Source organism: Astatotilapia calliptera, chromosome 7 (assembly GCF_900246225.1).
Source record: "Astatotilapia calliptera chromosome 7, fAstCal1.2, whole genome shotgun sequence".
NCBI lineage: Eukaryota > Metazoa > Chordata > Actinopteri > Cichliformes > Cichlidae > Astatotilapia > Astatotilapia calliptera.
Genome location: NC_039308.1, coordinates 9660964 through 9677697, shown reverse-complemented (window position 1 = coordinate 9677697; position 16734 = coordinate 9660964). Strand labels below are relative to the sequence as shown.

Here is a 16734-nt window from a genome sequence, read left to right as displayed (position 1 = left end):
GCCTGATGGTGTAATGCTATGGGGGATATTTTCTTGCCATATTTTGAGCTCCTTAATACTAACTGAGCATTTCTAAATGCCAGCCTACCTGCCACTGTGACTGCAGGGTCTTCATTTTGTTTTTCAGTCTGGCCTCTTTGACTTGTGATTAGAGCAACTACCTCTTCTAAGCAGTGTCGGCTTCAGCTACTTCAGGCTCTGAAGCAATGACCATTGCACAGCTCGAAGAGTAAGAGTCTTGTTTATCTCCCGGTGTAGATAATTTGACTTCATCTATTTCATTGCACTGGTAAGGTCAGCTTATTATCTTCCTGATTATGTGAATATATGCTGTGATCTTTACATAGAGCTACATCGCCCTCTCCTGGTTCTGCTCACAGTTGGACACCATAAAGCGCGCACCATGCTTGACTTTCAGTCTCAGTGTTTTACACTAAAACTCACTAAATGCATTTCTTTGGTTTTAGGTTTCCATATTTAATGAAGAGCACTGCAGAGGATGGATTCATTCAAATGGGGTGCAAGTCAGACTACAACACCTCTCATGAAACTCTTCAAACTATGTTACCATGAATTTGTTTAGACTCATCTGGAGTTTGTTTTTTTGATCAAGTCATTTATAGCCTTTCACATTCTTTGGCTCTCATTATAATGACTTGGATTCGTATAACGCCTTTCAGGAAACCAAAGGTGAAGGAGGTTGGACAGGTACTGAGGTGCCCGGGCATTGAGGGATTTATAAGTCAGATGATGATGTTAATGATGTGTGACTTGACCAGGAGCCAATGGAGATTTATGAGGGTGGGGGTGATATGTTGCCAGAGTGTGTTAGAAGCCTGGCAGCTGAGTTGTGGACATACTGGAGCCTGTCCAGGGCTTTGCTGGGGATCCCAAACAGGACCCCACTGCAGTAATCCAGCTGTGTGGTAACAAAGGCATGGATGAGGGGCTCTGCTATGGAGTCAGTGAGCAATGACCGAAATTAAGAGATGTTCATTAAGTGCAAAAAAAAAACACTGCTTTAGTGACAGATTTGAGCCTGGGATTAAAGTGTGGAGTCTAGATCGAAACCCAAGTTGCGAAATTCTGGGGATGGTGAGATGGTGCAACAGTCTTTCAAAGTAGGGCCCTGAGGGCCACAGCCAAGAGCTCTGTTTTATTACTGTTGATCTTGAGTAGGTTAGATGACCTATATGTTTTAACTTAATGCAGAAAGTTGACAAGTGATTGGGGAGGAAACTAGGTGGAGGGTTTTGTACTGATATAAAGTTGTGTGTTGTCAGCATAAGAATCATCAATGGATCAGAAGGGTTCCAAGAACAGGGCCTTGAGGCACATTGTGGCTAACTCTGTGCTGTGGTGTGTTCTGAAACCAGACTGAAATGGTTCATATGTCCACCTTATGGTTGGACATATGTTGATTGAGTTGGGTGGCTGCTTTCCAAGATTTTGCTAAAGAACAAAGGTTGGAGATCAGTCAGTAATTTTTAAGGTCATCAGGGTCCAGACCTGGCTTCTTGAGGATGGGAGTGACTGAGGCACTTTTAATGTTGGAAGGCACCAATCCTGCTTCCAGGAAAGAGTTGATGTCAACTATAAGGGAGCATAGAGCAGGTAGACTCAGTGGTGTCTGCACTGGGTCCAAAGTACAGGTGGAGGGAATATCATAATACTGCCAAAAAGTCTTCTCTGTGTACCATAATATATATAAATGTATGATTAAAGATTAAGTGGTTCCAAATAAGCAGTAAATATTCAAGATATTCCACCATGTCACTGTATTTAAGGAGAATATCTCTGATTGCACGGAGAAATATTTTTTGCTTTGAAATAGCCCCTGTGTTTGGAGAAAAACTTCAGCCTTGACATTATTCAAAGTTATGGCTCAGTAATATCTACTGTACCTCATTTTCCTTTATGTGTAAAAATATGTGAGTTAGACGATGGATTTCATAAACTTCTGGTCATTCCCTATAAAGTGCCGAAGCTCTAGGATAAGATGGTCCAGTGGTTCAAAGAAACTCTTAGAAGGCAATACTGAGTTCCTCTGCCTTCAGCTACCATATGGTTCATGATTGAAGGGATTTCACAGGATCTCATGATTTCTATTTTAAACTTGGAAAACATCATTTTAAGCTAGTAAACATTAAAGACCTTGAATATATGTTCCCTCTGGATGACTACTTGGTTTCCTATCATACAAACCAGCATTTATGGCAAATATGTGGTGGTACAAGCAGTCTGCAGATATTTTTTTTTATAATTGGGTCACATTGTTTTACAGTCTTTGAACAGCAGAGGGCAGGAGAAGGCTGGGAATGCTTTATGCATAATCAGATCAGCACATATTTTACTCAGTTCATGCAGTAGCCCTTTTAAATGAAAACAAAGACAGTTGCAGGTAAGGTGTTTGATTTTATGTTCTCCTGTGGAAGATATTTTTCATAATCACAAGAGGCATACGTTTTAACCCAGACTACCTACAGTATGCGTCATAGCTGGCTTAAAGCACCAAAAACAAAGAAAGAAACAACAACATATAAAAAGGTAAGTGTAGTGCTCATTAATGCTCATCAATATGGTCAAAATAATCATTATATGGAGTAAAAATGTCACTTAGATTCCTGAGGGGTGAAACACACCTGATGTGTTGTTCCAGCGTGACTAAATGTTTTTTTGTAACGAGCCAGTCTGTGTACTCTGAAGCTGGAGAGCCAGTGAAACAGGGTTGGGTCTCAAAATATTCAACTAAGCTTTAAAACCAACCAAACTTTTAACTTTTTTCTATCAGTATTTCATCTCTTCTCACCACATGTTGATTTAGATGATTGTGCATTGAGGCTTTTAAATCTACAAGAATTGAATACAAATAAAAAAAATTTCAGTAGCTGTTAGGTCAAGGCTGATTAAGGAGTGGGTGCATTTGGTTCTCTCTTGTAAAGAGTAGTGTCCTTGCAGCAGAACAGAATAGAAATATGTAAAGAAGTGTAAATTTTGCTTTGGTACACTTCACCTTTCTAACCCCACTGATCTGTTTCGCTGCAGGTTTTATGTGCAAAAAAAATTGTTTGAAATCTGTATAAAGTGATGCACGAAACAACACGTAATGAATAGTAGAAACAAAGTGAAATGAGTACTGAGTGCCGTGAATGGGATTTTGCCAGCCTTGAAGCTGCCTAAGGGGAAATAAAGAGGTCTAAAAAGTGGATGCTGAGGGGTTAAAAAAGAAGCAGTAAACAATAAATGCCTCATCAGAGCACTCCCACGTGTGCGGCTCTCAGAAGCCCCTAGAAGTACGACTCCTGCTTGAGTGACACAGAAATGCATGTTGGTCATCGGGAGGTCAGAGGTTCAAACACATGCTTGAAAATTTCACTCACGGCGCTGTTAAATACCCTTTCTTGTGCAGATCGAGAGCTGAGCCTGTAATTACGAGCGAGGTGAGAGTGGTTCGGCTGTTTCTGGCTGCGCTGCCGCCCGTGAATTTCCAACATCATATATTAGACCCTGGAGGCCTGCAGGCATCCTCGCAACACTGCAAGACCTCTGGCCTTCAGAATTGAAGACACGTTAGTCACCATGGCAACGTGCTATGGCGTTCTCAAAGGGGGTGTAAATATCACAACACCCACTCCTATTGCCTAGTCACTGTAATGCATATTCATAGTCGCATGAAGTGATTAAGGATGTGTTTTATTAGTCCAGCCATCCATCCATCCATCCTTTTTGGCTTGACTAAATAGTAATTACTCTGAGGCCAGTCGAAGGATGCAGCCCCCGCCTGCTCTCAGCTAGATTGTAATGGGTTCATAAGCACTGCTGATTGAATTGATTGCCACAGTTGGAGTCTGGCTGAGATGTACAATGGGGTGGAATATGCAGAGCGCGGAACATTAATCAGCTCACACCAAAGGGCTCCAGGCTCTCATTTTATTTCAGGTACAGGTGAAAATGTACACATGGCAGTACAAATCATGTACAAGAAGTGTCGGCACAGAAACATGACTTTTCTCTGCTCTGCGAGTGCGCAGGAAACACTTTAATGCTGGGAGCAAAGTTTTTACCTCAACATTTTATTTAATCTGCAGTTTTCCCAACGAGGACAACAAAGAGGCGAGTTCAGGAACTGTAAATGTTTACAGTACTTACCTTACAAGAAAACAGGTGGAGATTTGAGGCAGATGACACCTGGAGAGCAAAAAGTATTTTGCTTGAAGTTTTCAAGTAAATATAACTGAAAGTTTTAGGTGTTTGCAAACATCCCCAAATTCAGTCAGTGACCACAATGGTGAGGCCAAAGTGAACAATCAATAAGAGACACGTGGGAGACTACTAAAATACCACAGGACTGCATCACAAGGCCATAATAAAATCTGAACAGCAAAGACTCAAATTTTTACTTGCTCCAAAATAAAATGTTTCACTAGAAATGAACTAAGGGTCTAAAACACGTCTGAACCAGTTTAAAAATAAATAAATAAATCTCAGCTGCAACTGCAGCAAATTAAATCCAAAAGCAGCAATTCTACACCAAATTAACCGTGGCAGTGGTAGACATCTATTGTTGAATGCACTCTGCAAAATTCTTCAAATGGCAGCAGAACTTTTAGCAAATATTTGACAAACAGTTCAGTTCAGAGGAGAATACAGGAAAAAAAATGTACACACATCCTCAGACACATGATTTTTCATTACATTAAATGATTACAGTCTTTTCCAGACCGGAACCACAGTGCTTTTAATCTCAAACACAGAGAAAGGTATAATGCAAAAGTGGGACATGCAGGAGCTTCATATGCCCATCATCCACCCCAACCATCTCCCACTGATCCCAGTGCTGGTGTGCATAATCCAGGTGTGTATTGTATATACTGACAAGGCATTCTCAACATTACCAACAGCAAACCTGAAGTGTAGCTTTCCATATGAATCAGCAACGTGGATTCACATTTCAAAGAGAAAAACATCCAGGGGCTGACTGGAAATTAGAAGGAAAGATGTCCAGGTGTGGAATACCGAGGTAGACTGTGACTCTGTTGTCAAAAACATGAATTTACAACAACAAAATCACTAGTCTTCCACAGCATACTACACTGTCGTGATGTTTAATCTGTGTAAAAAGAGGAGTTATTACGAACACATTTACAGTGAAGAGGAATGATCATATTCTATCTAAAGAGCAGAAGTTACCGCTCACAGTTCAGCAAATGACATGAATATGTCACACAAGCTAATCACACACTTGTGTGACTGACTTAGATGTGTTTGCACTTTATTTCACTGCATTCATTACATAAATCAACATTCTTTTATTCCTTCTTCACACATGGTGTAAACATCCAGGAACATCAAGGCACTTGGGATCTGTTCATGTTGATGCAAACAGGAAAAGAAAAGAAAAAACGTACTCTGGGAGAGATGAAGCAGCCTTGATGAATTAATTTAGGGGAGCATCCCCGCTGGCCTGTGAGCTGCTAGGATAATAATGCACCGATAACTACTGTACAGCACACATGCAATTCACACAGAAACACAAGTCTCACCGTGGATGTTTCTCCGTGGATCCCTCTTTGCTGAGCGGCTGTTTTAATAACAGAAGAGGAAAAGGACACTAGTTTAATCTCCTGGTATTGGATCTGTAAAGCTCTGCCAATAAAGCTGGATCTCTGCGGGATGAGGATGAGGGAAGCAAGAGGAGGGAAAAAAGGTAAGGTCAAGGAAGGAGGGAAGGAAAGGAAAGTTAACTTAGGCAAGGAAAGCAAGGTAAAAGTAAAAAAGAAACAGGATATGAAAGCAAAGAAAAGAGGAAATTAAAGGAAAGGGGAAACGGGGTGGTAAGAAGGAGGGAGAAAAAAAAGAAATAGGAGAGGAATGAAAAAGGAGGAATAAAGGGATGGGATAATCATAAGAGAAGGAAAAAGAAAGGGAAGTAGGTAAGAAATTGGGACAGTTGTTGAAAAGAAAGGACATGGAAGGAAAGTAAAAGATTTGGGAGAGAAGACGAGGAGAGGGGGGAAGGGGAGAAAGTAAAAGAAACGAGAAAATGAGAGCATAGGAAATTAAGGAAAAAGGAGAATGAGAGGAGCTGTGGAGGGGAGGAAAGGAAATGAAAAAGAAGAAGGGATAAGTGGAGAGGAAGGAGGAAAAAAAAAGCAAAGTGCAGATGAGTGTGAATAAAGCAGCGAGATAACTGTTTACAGCGGTTGTCTGCAATTCGAACCAAACAGCGCAACGCGGTTTGTGGGTGCAGGTTGTGTTGTGAATGACAAATATCCTGTAAATGAATGATAATGGCTTGTTTAGATGTAGCCCGCCTACAGCGGCTCTGCTCCATCCTATTTCCTGTTAATATCGCTGGCTTCGGCCGTGCTGACCTCTCTGCCGTTCTTTCTATTTCTATTAATCTTTAATGGCGGGTAAACGGTCCCGCGCCACACGCTGACCGCCGTGGCTTTCCCTCCTCATTACCGTCCCAGAGGAGAAACAGGATCCAAGCAGAATCCGTGGCTTCTCTGAACTGCACTGGGGATGTGGAGCTTCTGTGATGTCTATATTGTTTCGCCACCATTTGTTTTGTGCGTTCCAACCCTCGACGAATTGCACTTCTTTAATTACAACCTCAAGTGGTCAAGACCACTTTTCTAATGACGGCCATCTTGCCCAGACTGATGGTTTTAATGCAATGGACATGCTGAGGAGCAGGAGACAGCAGCGAAGCAATAAAGAGCAATTTTGAGTGGTTCCCCCTTTTTTTCCCTGATATATTTATATATCTTTTTACATTGTGTGTCAGGTCAGTTCACCTAGAGAACACACACACACACACACACTGTTGCCCTGGTTGCTGAGCTTAACAAAGGTCTGTGACACAGTGACATTTGGAAGTAGATGAAATGACCGGCAGGGTCGGGGAGTGCTGTGTGCTGTGCTCCATGTTTTACTGCTCAGGCATAAGAGCTCTTAAGACCTGAAAAGAACACACACACACACACACACACACACACACACACACACACACACACACACACACACACACACACACACACACCTCTTTAGGACCTCAATACCTGCTTCAATACCTTTCTATTCACATCCCTGCTCTCTGGGTGCTCTGCTCCGCGGAGCCTTTCAGGGTCCTCGTAGGGGCCGAGGCACTACAGGATCCAATCAAACCTCAGTCTAAAGCCCATTAAGGAGCAGGACCAGAGGCTGTTGAGCTGTTAAATGTATAATTTAAAAGTCTTATATTACCAAAGCTGGAGGAAAAAAATTTCATATCTCATAGAGGCACCTTTTTCTCCAGGAATTAAGTAACACATTCTTATTTTGCTCATGACATGCATGATTGATGTCTGAAATCACGGCATAGGATAAATGGTTTTCACCGGTTTGCATAAAAAAATGGGTTTCGCAACCTTAAAAACACCATTGTAAAATCACAGTTTTCACAAGAACGTGAAAAAAAGAAGAAGAACTCCCTACGTTCCTTTCTTAATTCTTAAATAGATTTTCACATCCTGATTATTACCTGGCTGAAGCTTTAGTGTTCCTTTGCATCGTGCCGTTCCTCTTTGCCTCTCCATGGTTCTCTTGCACAGCCCTCTTAGAGTCAACACACTGCACAAAAAGACCAAAACCAATATTGTCTCTGCAGCGAAAGCCTCATATAAGCTATTCCTCGAGGCCCATTGAGCTCCACTGTTGCCCAGAAACTATCAAAGACACATTGTTGCACTTGTTATCATGAAAATTGGCTTTTTCTTTTTAAACCTGTTAATCAGTGGCTGAAAATAGCCCCCACAAAGACGGGGTTTAAACATACGGCACTCACCAAACCCTAATGGGCTTTAGTGGTTAGTGCTATAGACCTGAAGGCCAAGTTTAAAAATAAAAAACAACCTTGTTGTTGACACTATGAAAACTCCCTTAAGGATTTAAGGATGTGCAATATTGTGATTTTGGTTCCTGAGTGATGACAGTAGGTGAGAATTCAGCTTCTCCTTTCTGCATGGCCTCATTTTGCTGACAGATGCAAATGTGAAATGTAAACAGCACTTTTCCTGACACTTTGATACCCAAACGATGACACAACGCAGCAAAAGTGGCACTTTACAGCTTGTCATAATGTGCAGAAATGGTCTTGCAAAGCTGGAAAACAGACCTACTAAGGTTCAATTCTAGACTGATTGGACAGTTCATCGATTTTTCGGTCACAACCAACGTCTGCACTAGCGTCACATCATAACACTAGCAAGGCATCAGGAATCTGAGCAGGAAGCTGCCATGCATCTGAAGAAATGTGTTAGTTTTTGAATACCTCAGTGACCTGATGGTTCCTCTCTTCTGAGACTGTAAAGAGTCTTCGTCTGGATCTGGGATTTCTGGGATTTCTGTTGAACTAAACTGGTCACATAGTCACTACTGATTCAGTTCCCTGGTTACGCTTCTTTTATTTTAACAATTTGTGTTCTCTCTATGCAAAAAGCCTTCAGCTGCCACGTTTCTGGACCAATAAATTACCGAGTTGGGGAGGGGCTCACGATTATGTTTCACAAAATCTGAAGCTTTATCATTAAATGTTTATTTTGGATAGCGGTAGCATTGAATGGAAGCAGCACGCTCGATCGCCTAGAACACTTTAAACAAATGAAGCCTTGAGTATTTTTATTTGTTCCTATCGCATGAATGTTTTACTTCTTTCATGCATGTGTAGCTGTGAGATACAAATTTTGAAAATTCATTTTATTGTTCTTAGTTGTATTTTTAGAATAAAGTATTCTGCCTAAATAATAAAGAACAATACAATATGAATATAAATCCTACATTTTAGAGCAAAAATGAAAACATCTTAACTGGCCTGGCCAAATTTCAACAATAATATTAGTGAGAGACATTTGGACAGCCAAAATAATGTCTGCATCAAGTTATATCCACAATTACACTGTCCATGTACAAAGACAGTACGTGTATAACCTACGTTAATTAAAAATATAATGTAGATCTGGGGAAATAAATAGAAAACTATTCCCCTTTTCTGACCTTGCTTTCCTCTAAATATTTTCTCCACACTCCCTAACTTTGCCGTTTTCTTCGCCGCTGCAGCTCTAGATGTAAATCTTGATCATCTCACGTTGAACTTGTAGCCTCCACATTTCATCACAACGTGTCTGTAGTTTTCTGCCGTTTCTCTCTTCACAATGCCCTCATCAGCGACTGCTGTCAGAGCCAACAATGCCCAGAGTGACAGCTGCCTTCGCTGGCCCGCACCGCCACCAAGTTTAAGTTACAGGAGCTATTGATTCTCTATGGGGCGCTGGCTGCCTGGGTTAGCACACACAATGCCGGAGCAACAATGTGGCTGCATTGTCCAGGTCACAGTGCTGAGCAGGAGACTGACAGCGTACAGCGAGCTATGAGTTCATTAGACCAGCACTGCTCCCCTTTCCCTCTCTCTCCCTCTGCCCTTCTCGGTACTCATTAACGTCCACTATGAGCCACTGAGTTACAGGTATTAGTCGAGGAACACTGAAGATCGCCACACAAGGGCACGCTGCCTGGTTAAACCCATGAACGCACACACTCAGAGAATGACACATTAGGTATTAGCTCCACGTCCAGCCTGCTTCTAATTTTCACATTAAAAAAGCATATTAAGAAATAATGGGCTCCCCATAGTTCACATAACTTACTGGCTCTAGTTATCTCAGTCTCTCAGTCTTTCTAGAGGACTTAGGTCACTGCGTGTACTAAGACTTGAACGGATGAAAAGCTCGGAGGGTGAGAGTTTGGGACTATTATTCTCCAAGCCCTGGTCCAACAATTATGGGCAGCCTGCTGAATAGTTCTATGTCATTAGAGCAGGCTAAATTATGCTATCCACTTTGGGATGAAGGTCCTTTCACTCAGAGCCAAAGAGAGAAATAACTGGGAGAAGACAGTAGTGTTCACAATGAAGCTGACAGAGTGTTCAAGGACAGCAGGCTTTCATTTCTCTTCTGGTAATGTTCTATATTAGACTAATGTTCAATTAGGTTGTCAAGGCCTGTTAGTGAAATGTAATTCTTATACAGTGCAGGAAAAAAAAAGCCTTTTATCATATTCCATCATATCGGACATGAATAATTTCCCTTTACATGTATGGTAAGCTAATCAAATCATTAACCATTCGCTCATGATGATGAATTCAAATAGGTTACGGTTTCATGAGAGGGAAACAGAGCTGCTGTAGTGCCCAAGAGTTTATTTTAATTCGTGCCGCCACTTCACATGGACAAGGCTCTTAATGTGGCGATATCGCAGTGGCCGTGTGCATGCTTGGAGAAAAACTTTAAAAAAAACATGCATGGCTTGAAATGTAAAGCAAAATTAAAGCTCAGGCTTAAGTGATATTTACTGCAGGGATGTTCTTTTGGATTGCATTGCTGTTATTGTGCACACACACATGTGCAGTGTGTACATATATCTATATACATATATATATACATACATATATCTATATACATATATATATACATACATATATATATACACATATATATACATATATATATATATACATATATATACATATATATATATACATATATATACATATATACACATATATACACATATATATACTAGAGATGGACCGATCCGATATTACGTATCGGTATCGGTCCGATACTGACCTAAATTACTGGATCGGATATCGGAGAAAAATAAAAAATGAAATCCGATCCATTAAATATCACGAAAGCACCTCACAAAACTTGCAACACGCCGTAACTCACCTCAGAATGTTAGCACGTCGGAGCAGTTTGCATCACGTGATAGAGCGGCTGTGGCATGCAGGACCTGTCGGTGGTCTGGATAGCATTTGGAGCTTCGCTAGCAACCTGACATTTCATCTCCGACAAAGTTATCCCCGCACGAAGTAAAGCAAGTGTGTAAGTCCATCTCTGAATGTTTGTAAAGCATTCCCACGTTAAGCTTAACGAGCGACTGCCTCTCGCTCTCCATCGTGAAACTGCTTAAATGATCAGCTGATTGGCTTTTCTGTAGCGAGTCCGTCTCTCTTGTTTGTTTTTGGTCCACTTTGCGCCAGAAAGAGGAAACCAGCGGCTGAACAACAGCAGCACGTTTAAGCTTGATAAGCTGTAGTTAGAATTTCTTTAATATTACTTTCTACACCAGGATCTTTTTCTATGTAGCTGACGGCTGGTAACTGTGCAGGGGCGGATCTAGCAAAGTTTAGCCAGGGGGGCCGATAGGGCATGAACAGGGAAAAGGGGGCACAAAGACATACTTTTCTTTCTTATTCTCATTTAAAATGTCTAGCTTTTAATAAATAATTATCTGACACCCAAAGTTTTAATTTGATGTAAAATGAATAGAAGTCAATTACTGTATATAGTGACTATTAAGTCTAATATATATACCCTAGTAAGCTATAGTACTTTTTACTTTGGGAAGGTACCATCTGTGCAGTCTGCAATTTTGTTGAAGAAAGATGTTGAATCTATTTAATATTTCTTGAAAAATAATTGATTTCTGTGCATTTTTTTTCACACTGCATCAAATTAAGGTTGATTACGTCGATTAAGCATCATGAGGTGGAGCGTGAGGGGTGGTTCCCTATTTTTTATTTATTTATTTTTGTTGTTGCTGGGAGTTGGAACCCTATTAGTTAGGTTGCTTAATATTTACGCTAAGTACTCTTTAAAATACCAGAATAGGGAGGATGGTGTAGGTCTAAGTTTATTAGATTGATCAGTATTGCTGAACTATGAAATATTTTTTTTGTATACAGGTATAACAGAATAGCTTTAGTGTAGTTGTTGTTTTAAACTTGAGTATGAACTTGCAGACTTGCAAAATGCAGCAAGATATTTTTAAAAAACAGTTTTGTTGATTAAAAAACACTATATCGGATTCATATCGGTATCGGCAGATATCCAAATTTATGATATCGGTATCGGTATCGGACATAAAAAAGTGGTATCGTGCCATCTCTAATATATACATACATATACATACACATATATATATATATATATATAAAAGCAGATTTGTCTGCTTTCAGCTCACTCTGCTGCAATCTGCAGCAAACAAACGCATAATCAATCACAAACCTTCTTTTAAATTCCTGTTTGTTTTTTTTTTTTTTAAATTGATCCAAAAGCAGCAACAAAAATATTTTGTTTTGTTGGCCAAAACATTAGGCGTCTTATTATTTTTTATTTCTAGCTTTGTTGCTTTTCTTTATTGGACTGAAATGTACAAAAATAAATACAAAAATGCTGCAAATAGTCAACTGTATTTGGGTATTAGGAATGAAAGAAGCAAACGGCATCAGTGGGCAATAATTTGCTGGTTTTCTGGTGTCCTCGGGCTCAGGTTGGACTCTCTCGTGGTAATACAGGACATTATGTCTGGTTGGCGGAGCCTTGACGCTCGTTATATCTAACTGCCAAGGCTCGACTCATAAACCCAAATGCCACGGGGGCAAACGTGGCAGAAATAAACTCCAGTTGACTGGTTACATTTTGTGGTGGCAGTAAAAAAAGCACAGCCTTCACCAAACGGACAAAACAGATTTGTGTCCTATGTTCCACACGCTTGAGCTTCTCCAGGTTTAAGGGTCAGATAGATTTTATTCAGATGATTGCACGAAAGAAGAAATTATAGCACCTGCTCACCATCTTTTTTCCTTTTAACTTCCCTTTCTACTACTGCTTCACTCATTTTTCTGTCTTTTATCTCCCATTTGCCTCTTTTCCCTGTCCTCTCCTTTTCTGTCCTCTCCTTTTCACTTTTCCTTCCCTTTCTCCCACCACTTGTCTTTTTCATTTTCTCTCTTCTTCTTTCTTTTTGACTGTCCATTCTTACCTTCCTGTATCTGCTGCTCTTCTCCTTTTGTGCTCCCACTACCTTCGTTCTCCTACTTTGTTTAATTTTATTTCCTCCTCTCTCCTGTTTTTCCTTCAATTCAATTTCCTCTTCCGATTTCATTCTTGTCTTTCCTCTCATCTTCTGTCCTTTCACTCTGATCCCCCCCTTTCCCCTTCCTTTGCATGATCTCCTTTCCTTCCATCTCCTCCTCACCTCCTTTGTTCTTTCTCTTCTTTTGCCTTCATTTTTTCTACCTTCTCTCCTTTTTCTTCGCACTCCTCTTCTCATTGCACCCCTCCTCCTGCTCCTCTCACCTCATCCACAGTTCCTGTCCTCCCACCTCCTGCTCCACCTGCTCGTATCGATTTTGTGTTAGTGAATTTGGAGCCACGGGGAGCTCGGGAGGGGGGAGGATGGATATTGGCCACTGAGCGGAAGTGAGCAGAGGCGGACGTGGCTACTTCCTACGCAGCGCGATGGTCATTTCATCACCTGGGTCATTTGTCCACACCACCGACACCACCTCTCCCTTGTCTTTTCTCTTTTTTTTTTCTACCCTGCTTTTTTGCCTTTCTCTCATTTCCTGCCAAGCGTCAGGATGTCTCTAAATACCACACAGGGCTGCAGACAGAAAGATGACAGACGATCGAGGGTCGCTGTGGGCTGATCATTAGCAGTGCCCTGTGGTTGACTTCAATTAGCCTGCTGAGGCACTGAGCTGCAGCCGAGCACAGTGAGAACATGCAGTCAGGTGGGCTTCACACTTCTCAGATTTACAGTTAGGTTTAAGTTCTAGCACCCCAGAGGCTCATGCAGAGCGGCTGTAAATTAGACACAAAAGTTTGATTTTGCTGCCTTCAGCTCAGGAGTCTGCCTGCTCTCTGCAACGGGAACGTGTACTTGAAAATGAGTGTTGAAACGCATTTTTAAAGCCTGATACTGGCACTAACAGTAATTAAGCTTCAGTCAGTCAATCACTGTCTTTCGTTCGGGTGATGTGAAGCTTCAGATAATACTGATTGACCCTGCAGACTCTCTCTACATATTTTGACTGCTATTTTGTAAAAACTAAGGCAGGCAAAATGTCACTGAGCATGGTGACAGTTGATGAGGAGGAGGTGGGGAGACGGAGGGATCTGTGGAGTGGGTAAAATGGCATGATGGAGAAACACAGACAAGAAATGGAGACAGAAATATAAAAAAAAAACACGTAAAAAAAAACCCAAGAAGAGCGTGTGCAGGCGGGGAGGGCCGATCTGCTGTAACAGACAACTGTGGGATTATCGACAACACAGACACCAGACAATGATTGTTGGTGATGTATGTGTGTCTGTGCAGGGAGGGGGGGCAATTATGTATTACCCCCCCCCTCCCCTCCATGCATTCCCCTCTCCCTCTCTTTCTCTCTACCCCCTACGGCGGCCCTGATGGGACACAGCCTTTCATTTGCTCATTGCGGTAATTGGTGTATGTGAGGGGGAGTTACATGTGCTCAGCTCCCCCTCTGCGTCTGTCAGAGAATTAGAAAATGGAATTCTCTGAAGAGCGCCGTGCGTCTGCCGTCCTCGTCCAAGATGACACATTTTCATTATTCGCTCGGTGACAGAACAGATTTCTCTGTCCGTTGTCCACCGGCATACATTATGATTTGCAATTCTGAAGATAATTTATATATAGAGATAAATTTTGCCAAAGAACATTTAAACAAATGAATGTTAAATTAGCAGGTTCAGCAATTAGGTCTCTCTCTTCTTTTTTGTGCTTCAGGTAATTCTCATCTCTTTGCAACTGAAAACAGTGTTTAAATTGGTTTACAATTAATCAGCCCTATAGGACAGACAGAAACGTGAATGCATCAGTTCAGGCTACATCTCCTGTTTCATGGCAATCGCAGCGAACGACAATTAGAATGTAGAAGCTCATTTTTATTTCGTTGGCTAAGTTTTAGGTTTACGTTCTTGTCTTTACTTTGCTATATTTAAAATTTGTTATTTAAACTGTAAGATCTTTCCTCTAGTTAATTATAATAATTCACATCAGAGTGGCTATAAAATCACCTCATCCCCAAGGAGATCGCACTTACCACTGACTATAAAATACAGCATCAAATAGCTTTCTAAAGTATTATGAGCTAAACTGTATTTGTGAAAAGAATATTGGACATATAAATATATATGTAACCCTTTGGCAGGCTATTCAAGAGTGAATGAAAGACTGTGTGATCTGCAGTCATGGCTGGAGAAACGCTGAGGGGGAGAACAGAGGAAAAACAGCCAGACCACTGACCTCTCACCGAGGGAGCATCCTGTACACCGTGGCCTGAGATGGGGGCTCGCCGCAGGGGAAGAAGCAGCCAGAGACGTGGGGGCGGCGTGCAGGTGGCTTGAGGGGGAGGCTGGTTGTTGCTGGAAAAGCAGCAGGGAAGGTGAGGTGGAGAGGCGAGGGGAGCTTTGAGAGCCGAGGTTATTGGGTTAGTGGAAGGACCGCGAATGGAAAGAACGGGGGAGATGCACGGAAAGGAGGTAGGGAGGAGGAGAGGATGAGGGGTGCCTTGTTGAGGAGAGGAGATCTGAGGGAAGTGCTGTAAGAGAGGTGCAAGAGAGGGGAGAGAAAAGGGGGGAGTGAGAGCAAGAGAAAGAAAAGGTGTTATGTGGGGATTAAAGCTCAAATGAGCGACATATGGAAAAGGTGAAGCACACGTGGGAGGAAAGCGGCGCAAGAGAAGAGGACCGAGAGAAATCCGGCTTTTAAAAAAAGACTGCGTGTTGTTCCGCGCTTCACTTAAGTCTCCCTCATTCACCTGGCACCAAACTTAATGATGGCATAAACAGACAAAATCAAAATCAACTGCAGGTGTAAATGCCCCCGAGGTGAGTTCAGATCCAGTCTGCCTGCAGTAATTGTGTACACACACAGAAACTCACAAAGAGGTGGGGGGCAGCTCAGACTGCAAGCCACTTGTCAATTGGATTTATGAGGATACTTGTAGACTCAACAGCTGACTGAACAAGACCATGTGCTTCCTGTCAATACTAATTATCTCGTGAATATTATCGGAGGAAGCGAAGCGCGAAGCAAACTGTGAGAGACCCGAAGTTGATGATGATTTTAATATCAGGAATAGCTTTACTCTTGTGTGTTAATGCTAAGTGGAGAGGAAGAAAGGGTTTTTTTTTCTTTTTGGGGGGAGGGAGGGGGGGGTGGGGGCTTATGTTTGGCCTTTTAATGTTTATTAGATTGCGGAGGAGATGTGAAGGGGAATATCGACAGCAGGATTCCTCCAGAGGATGCAAAGCTAAAGTAGGTGCTGGAGGATGGAGATGTCGGGAGTAGGATGAATAGGAGGACAGGTGTTGCATGTGGAGGAGGGTGGAGATGGAAAACAGCGGGGCTTAGGGTGAAAGGGCGGCGGTGGTAGTCTGCACGGGGGGGCAGAGAAGGGGAGGTGGACATAGCAGGGCGCCCAAGTCAAAACGCCCTCGCTGAGTTCACAGCGTGACACAGTTATTTGTTTTTTTGTAGTTTTCCTCAAATCTTCTGCGTCCTTTCATTTCATTGTCCCGTTATTGTTTCCTTTCACATTTCCTCCTCGTCATCCGTCCCCCCCAACCCTAAAGACACATCTGTATTAAAGCTGCACGAGGAAGCGTTCACATCTGCAGCTTTAATACAGATGTGTACTAACTGAAGTCAGGTTTCACACCTAAGGTGGAATTTCGCTCCTAAACCTAAGTTCAACATTTATAACAATGATATTTAGAATAATTTATGGCTCAAAAAATGTTTAAATAAGGGAACACTTGAACTCAGCCTTCAACGGATTGATGATTTTAGTTTTCACTGACCATTACATCATTTATT

At 41.8% G+C, this 16734-nt stretch overlaps 1 long non-coding RNA gene across 1 annotated transcript; it reads right to left on the bottom strand.

Moving 5' to 3' along the window:
* Positions 1 to 3916: 3916 nt before the first annotated feature.
* Positions 3917 to 5693, bottom strand: LOC113025330 (uncharacterized). The gene is made up of 2 exons (XR_003272785.1): positions 5544 to 5693; positions 3917 to 4188 (listed from the first exon to the last, which is right to left on the bottom strand). It is a non-coding gene; the product is annotated as an uncharacterized LOC113025330 (long non-coding RNA).
* Between the last annotated feature and the right edge of the window lie 11041 nt (positions 5694 to 16734).